Source organism: Ursus arctos, unplaced genomic scaffold, assembly GCF_023065955.2.
Source record: "Ursus arctos isolate Adak ecotype North America unplaced genomic scaffold, UrsArc2.0 scaffold_14, whole genome shotgun sequence".
In the NCBI taxonomy this organism is placed as follows: Eukaryota; Metazoa; Chordata; class Mammalia; order Carnivora; family Ursidae; genus Ursus; species Ursus arctos.
Genome location: NW_026622808.1, coordinates 68,122,694 through 68,129,331, shown reverse-complemented (window position 1 = coordinate 68,129,331; position 6,638 = coordinate 68,122,694). Strand labels below are relative to the sequence as shown.

Here is a 6,638-nt window from a genome sequence, read left to right as displayed (position 1 = left end):
AGGCTGGACTCACAGAGGTCAAGGGTCTTGGCTGAGGTCGTACAGGGGTCAGAGGCAGCTAGCTGTATGCACGGAGGAAAAGGACAAACTTAGATTGCCCCAAAGCCGAGGGGCTAGGAACCATCTGCCCAAAGGACCTGTAGTAGTGGGGCGCCGGAAGGTCAGGTGGGGTGTGGGAGCCCCCAGGGAAGGAAGCGAGGGGGATGGAGAGGCCTGCCTTCTCATCCTGTCACACCGCCTGTCCCTTGGCAGTGTTTTACGCAGACCCCTCAGGCCCTCCCAGGTGCCCAGGGTTGTTGAGCCCATCTTCCAGGTGGGGCCACTGAGGCCCAGGCTGGCCGAGGTGGCGGGGCCACAGGCCCTCAGGCTGAAGGCAGCAGCGCGGGATCTGGAACTGAGTTTAGACTGGGCGGGGCACGAGGGGTGCTGGACGGGTGGGGTGCTCGGGGCTCAGCAGCGGACGCGCTGGGCGGCCGTCTCTGGGCGTCGGTTCGCACAGCTCGGCTTGCAGCGAGAGGCGCGGGCTCGGCCCCCTCCCCGGCCCGCGGCGAGACCCCGCCCCGGAGGCGGAGGCAGGGGAGGGGGCCCGGGGCGGCCTGGGGCCGCCCCTCCGCGCCTCCGCCCCGCCCCGCGCCGCGCACAGCCGGGGCTTGGGGCTCGCGGCTCTCTACGCGCGACGGCCCGGCGGACTGACGGACAGGCGGCCGGACGTGCGGAGCGCCCCGCGGTGAGTGCGCGCCGACCCCCTTCCCGCGCGGGGTGCCCATCTCCCCTCCCGCGTCGCGCCCCCGCCGGGCGGCCGTCGCCGAGCTCGGCTTGGGGCCCCTCGGACGCCCCGACGGTTCGGCGGCCCCGCGGATGCGCGCCCCGAGCCGCGGGGTGCCCACACCCGTGCCCCGCCGCGGGCTCGCCCTCCCGGCCCCGGTCCCGTTGGACGGATGCGGGCACTGAGGCCGGCGACGGGGAACTGGGGGCCTCGGGGTCCGCAGCAGGCAGGTCCCCCCCACCCGCCGGGTCGAGCGCCCCCCAACTCCTGTGCTGCCGCCCCCTCCCTCCGCTGCATCCAACCGGTACCGCCGCCCCAGCCTTGCTCCACTCCTTCCCTACGCCCTCCTCCCCCTCTCTGGCTGCCCCTCAGCTCCCTCCGTCGGGCACCACCCCCACCTCGGGCACCACCGCCACCGTGAAGCTCACATCCTCAGTTCCCCCCTCCCGTCACACTGCCACACACACGCTCACACCAGTAGCCAGAAGTTCCTGCACCCTCTGCCTGGGCGCACCCGCCATCCCGTCACCCCATCCCCCCATCCCCCCAGTTGCAAAGTCCCATGCTCAGAGCCGGCCCCCCCTCCCCACCATCTCTCACACACATGCGTGGACTTCCCACACTCGTCTCCCACACACGTCCCTTGTGCACACACGTGCCTCACACACGGGCGTGTCCCAGACAGGCACGCCTCTCTCTCAAACAGTTGTGTCTGTGTTACACGCATGCATGTCTGCCACACGTGTGTCTATCTCACATGCATGTCTATCTCACATGCGTCACACACGTGTCTCTTGCACAGCTGGAGTAACGGTGCCCCACACACTGACTCTTGCGCACAGAGTCCCATAACGCCAACCTCCCAGTCCCATGCGCCCCTGACACCCCACCTCTGTGGACACAGCCCTCCCTGCTATCCGGAGTTTGCTGGGAGCCAGAGGAGGGCTGGGGGAAGTCTTTTGGCTGGGGCTCCTTTACCGTTGGACTGGGAGGCTGTGGGAGCACCAGGAGGGGCCTCCCCACCCCTCATCACCCCCTGCACCCCTCCCTTCCCCCACCGGACTCTCCTAAGCAGCCGTGCCCTTTCTCTGCATGAGGACCAGCACGGTTACAAGGTGACTGCACTTGGTGTGAGCCAGCAGGTGTCACTATGACGGGCCAGAAAAAGAAAAAAAGATTTGGGAGCTGGTCATCACTCAGATCCCCTTGAAGAAGGGGACTGGTTTAGGCCCCTCCCAGAGCAAGGCTCCAAGAGGGGGCCTGGCTAGTGTTTGCAGCTGAATGACTGGGGCTCCTTGCCTCACCTTCCTCACCTGCAAATGAGGGCGAAGACCCCCACCAGGAGCGGCGGCGGGGGGGGGGGGGGGGGACCTGTAATTGTTACTCCCTCAACTTCCACCCTCCCCTCCTGCATCCAGAACTGTGAGATGGGGGAAGTGGGCAGGGGATGGGTGAAATCAAAGAATGTTACTCTGGCTGTGCAAACCTGCCAGCCCCGGCTTTCACTGGCGCTGTGTGTTTTGCTTGGCTCTTACCATGTTGTTATTATTTTTAAATATTTAATTAGCTGCCAGCATTTGCAAATTGGCAGGTTTCACATAAAAGTCCGGATTTCCATCTTTCCCCGAAAAATCACAAGATCTGGCAGCTCAGGGTCCTCATCCCCCCTGTGGTGTCCACTGGCTAGTGTGCCTGCTTGCTGCCCCTGGGGGATGGGACAGGAGCACCATTTGGCCATAGTCCCGAGCAGGGACTCAGCTCCTACTTGGCCCACAGAGGCCTCTGTGTTGGCTGTGCTGTATAAACTGGGCTGTTTTTGCTGCATTGTGCACCCCGAAGGGGCCTGGGCTAGTCCCCTCACCCATGACTGAGAAAGCCTTACGTGAGCCTCGTACCTCTTCTGAGCGCTGAGGGGCACACCAGGGGCCTGGGCCACAAGGCATCTTTGTGATGGTGGCAGGCGCTTTCTGCTGAACTGTGGGGGACAGGGGCCTGGGAGCCCCATGCGAGGAAGGCAATGACCTCAGAGCCAGGCCTTGACCATCACCTTTCTTCCCAGATCCTGTCAGTGATTCTGCAAGGTTACATTCTTACCTATTTGACAGATAGGGAGACTGAGGCTCAGAAAGAGTTTTCTAGCAAGGAAATAGAAGAGCTGAAATTTCAACCCCAATTTTTCTGACCCTAGAGCCAAGCTCTTTGCCCCCCTCTCAATGAATCCACGAGAGGAGGGACTTGGTCTTGTCAGCCCTGGGCAAATTCCCTGAGCCAGGTCCATGCCTGACGCACAGTGGGTGCTTAATAAATGCTTGTAGAATGACCAGAGAAGCAAGCTGCATTCTCTGTGGGGGTCAGGGTAGAGTAAATTCAGGACCTAAGGTGAAGAAGACTATACGCAGCCTAAATGACCACCCAGTTTCCTTTTTTTTTTAAGATTTTATTTTTAAGTATATTTATATATTTATTTATTTATTTTTTAAAGATTTTATTTATTCATTCGACAGAGATAGAGACAGCCAGCAAGAGAGGGAACACAAGCAGGGGGAGTGGGAGAGGAAGAAGCAGGCTCATAGCTGAAGAGCCTGATGTGGGACTCGATCCCATAACGCCGGGATCATGCCCTGAGCCGAAGGCAGACGCCTAACCGCTGTGCCACCCAGGCGCCCCTATTTTTAAGTAATCTCTACACTCAACATGGGGCTCGAACTCACAGCCCTGAGATCAGAAGTCACACGCTCTACCAGCCGAGCCAGCCATTACAAGGTGCCCCCTAGGTTCCTTTTCATCAGCCTGAAAGCTCAGCACAGTTTTCTGCTCTGGTCTTAACACTCATATTCACTGTGACCCTGTGACCACCAGGCTAAAGACCGCTGAGTCTTGAGTCTGTCTGGCCTCAGGAGCATGACAGTGCGGCCTTTTGGATGCCAGGTTTCATGTTGGCCTTGCATTTGGGGGCTCTGGGTGTGAGCATTTTCCGTAAGCCCCTGGTCAGCCTTGGTGGACGAGATGCCTTACAAGGAGGGACTCGGGGAGAACAGGCTCCCAGCTCCAAGCTCCCGTTCTGTTGGGTGGTCTCTCCATGGGTGGCATGGGGTGGGGCAGTTGCTGCGTCACTTTAAGTCCCAGCTTCCGTGACTCTCTGCTCTCTTGTGAGCACACGTATGTGGCTGATGGAAGTGAAGTGCCCCCTGTGATGTGCAGCCTCCCGGAAGTTTGTTGACTGACTGAATGAGGACCAGCCCTTCCAGAGTGACTGGGGGTGGTGGGCAGTCCTGACCTCTTCCTCGTACTTCCTGGGGGTTTTCTTTTCCACGGGAGAGGAAGATGGGCTGTGCAAGATGGTGCAGAGGGCCTGTCCCTCCCTTCTCCGGGCCTCAGGCTTCCCTTCTGTAAAGTGGATACAGTGTGCTTGAGCTTTCCAGTGCTCGTGGTCCTGAAGTGGGGAGGGGATATGGAATCCCGGGGGCTGCTGTCCGGGAGGCAGTGGGGATAGCCCGGTTCCCAGGCTTCCTGAGCTCTGAGGGGCCTCTCCCAGCCGAAGGCCTTGGGATGCGGTTCTGGCTCGCCGCACGATTCCGGGTGCTGTGCTCCCACAGTCCATGAGCTCTGTGAGGGCCGGCAGGAATAATTCTATCAGGCGGGGGCTGCTCGGGAGCTTGGCCGTCCCGGGCTGAGTGTGGGAGTCACATCCTAGGTGAGGCACTATCCAGGTAGGGACTCAGGGTGGGCAACGCAGACACTGTCTTTGCTGCCATGCAGTCTGTGTTCTAGTTAGAGGGGTGAGGTGGGGTGATTCAGGTGACAAAGAAATGAATTGCGTTGATTTCAGAGGCTATAAAGGAGTTTAAGTCAGCAGGACAACCCAATCCAGGGGGGCAGGGAGGGTCCTTTGAGGAGGGGATTTCTGAGCTGAGACCAGAGTAGTGAGGGAGAATGCCAAACAGGGGGCACAGCTAGTGCAAAGGGCCTGTGGTGGGACCCTGTTTGGTGTACGTGAGGGATGGAAAAGGAGGAGGCTGGAGTGAGTCAGGGAGGGGAGAGAGGGTGCCGAGGAAGTGAAGGAGGGGCAGCACAGGGATTTTGAAAGCCATCGAAAGGTTTTGATGGAAGGAGCAAGGAGATCGGATTTCTGTTTTAAGACACCCTCTTGAGTAAGATCAGGAGCCTGGTGCCAGGCCCCATGCCGGGGTGCCGTTCTCACCCTTGAGAAGCTACAGGCAGAGGAGGGAGGCAGGTCTGTGGGCAGATGTTTGAGTCCCAGCGTGACAGACGCTGGCACGGCCTCACCGTGGAAGATTATGCAGCTGTAAAAAGCGAGGGCGCTCTCTGTGGCAAGGTCTTTCAAGCTCTGTTAAGAGAAGAAAACAAGGTGCCGAATGGCTTGGAAACCACGCCACCTCTTGTGTCCGGTAAGAACTCCAACTTCCCATGGGCTTGTGTGAGCATAAACAAGGCCTGCGAGGAAGCATGAGGAACAAGGGTCAGTGGTTGCCTGTGGTCACCTGGGGAGGGTTGGGATGGGCAGGCAGGTGACAAGGGCGCAAGGGTGAGGCGACATGTCCCACTCTGTGCCTTTTTTGTATTTGCTGCTTTTTGAACCATGTGACCACATTGCCTGCTCAAAACATTAAATTAAAAAGCAGTTGGGCAGTTGGTGGGTGACTCTTCATTTGTGAGTTTTAAGTGGAAGTGTTTAAGGATGGTTTTTAAATTCCTGGCTTCGCTGACCTTGTTGTGGAGAGGACTGACTTCTTCCTGGCATGGTACACGAAACTTTCCACTGTGATTAAATTAGATGGTAACAAAGTCACTTTTTGCAAAGTTTGGCAAATGGACAAAAGAAAAAACCCACCCTTTCTCTCTCTCCCGGTTTCTTACCCCCCTTTCCTGTGGGTGTGTTTCCTTCTGGTGATTTGACTGCTGGCTCTTCCTGGCGTGGGCACCAGGGCACCAGCCTTTAGGATTCTGTCCTGAGACTGTTTCCCTAGTCAGCCCTGCCAGCTGGTTGGGAGACTAGCTGCAGGGCCGGAGCCAGGGGCCGCCGGGGGCAGGAAATCCCTGCTTTGGCACCCTGCAAGTTTCCGATTCCCAGCTCTGCCGCTCGCAGGCTGTGCTCCCATCAGGCCAGTGACTCTCTCTGAGCCTCAGTTTCTTCATCTGTAAAATGGTTGTCCTATCTCTGTTAGGGTTAACGGAAGGAGGAAATGAGATCGCTCGTTCCTTCATTCATCAAATATTTATTGAGCACCTACTTGGTCCTGGACACCTTTCTGAGTGCTGGGCATAAGAGAGTGACCAGGACAACATCCTCCGCCCCCACAGAGCCCGCTTTCTGGCGGGAAACACAGACAGGAGAAGTAAGGGTGCTTACTGGGATGTCCTGTGCTGGCTGTGGGTGCAATGAAGAGATGGCAGAGCTGGTCCGGGACTGGGACTTGGGTGGGGATGTTTTAGGTTGAGTATCAGAGGTATCAGTGGAATAGACACTTGGGTGGAGTAGGGCTGTTCAGGCAGAGGTGCTAATGGCCAGGAGCAGCTGGAAATCAGGACCCGCCCATGTGCAAGGAGGGCTATTGGAGGGTGGGCCACATCTGGGAGCCGCAGGAGGGCTTAGCTTTTTATTCTGGGTGTGATACAGATTCAGTTCAGGGAGGGACCTGCTCTGATTGAGATTTTAAAGTCCCCTCACCCCTGAGCTGCTGGGGGAGAGCCGCTGGGGCCTGGAACTGGGCCTTATGAAGCAGTGGGGAGTAGTGGAGTTGTGAACTTTCTCTGGGAGGGTTAGGAACCATGGCTGAGCATTGCTGGGAACAGCCTGGGAGAGAGGCTTGTGGAGTCAGGGTTCCCAGGCAGTGGCTCCCTGGACATCCAT

The 6,638-nt window shown here is 58.4% G+C and overlaps 1 protein-coding gene across 5 annotated transcripts in view; it reads left to right on the top strand.

Annotated features, from left to right (window-relative positions):
- The first annotated feature begins 617 nt into the window (after positions 1 to 617).
- The window catches only part of FBLN2 (fibulin 2), an 89,212-nt gene continuing 83,191 nt past the window's right edge, over positions 618 to 6,638 (top strand). For 4 of the 5 annotated variants that reach the window (XM_057311962.1, XM_026501445.4, XM_026501443.4 and 1 more), the window contains exon 1: positions 620 to 727. The gene's annotated coding sequence lies outside the window, so the exon portion shown is untranslated. Of the gene's footprint in view, positions 728 to 6,638 lie in introns of all 5 variants that reach the window. The other variant, XM_026501442.4, reaches the window with a different exon arrangement.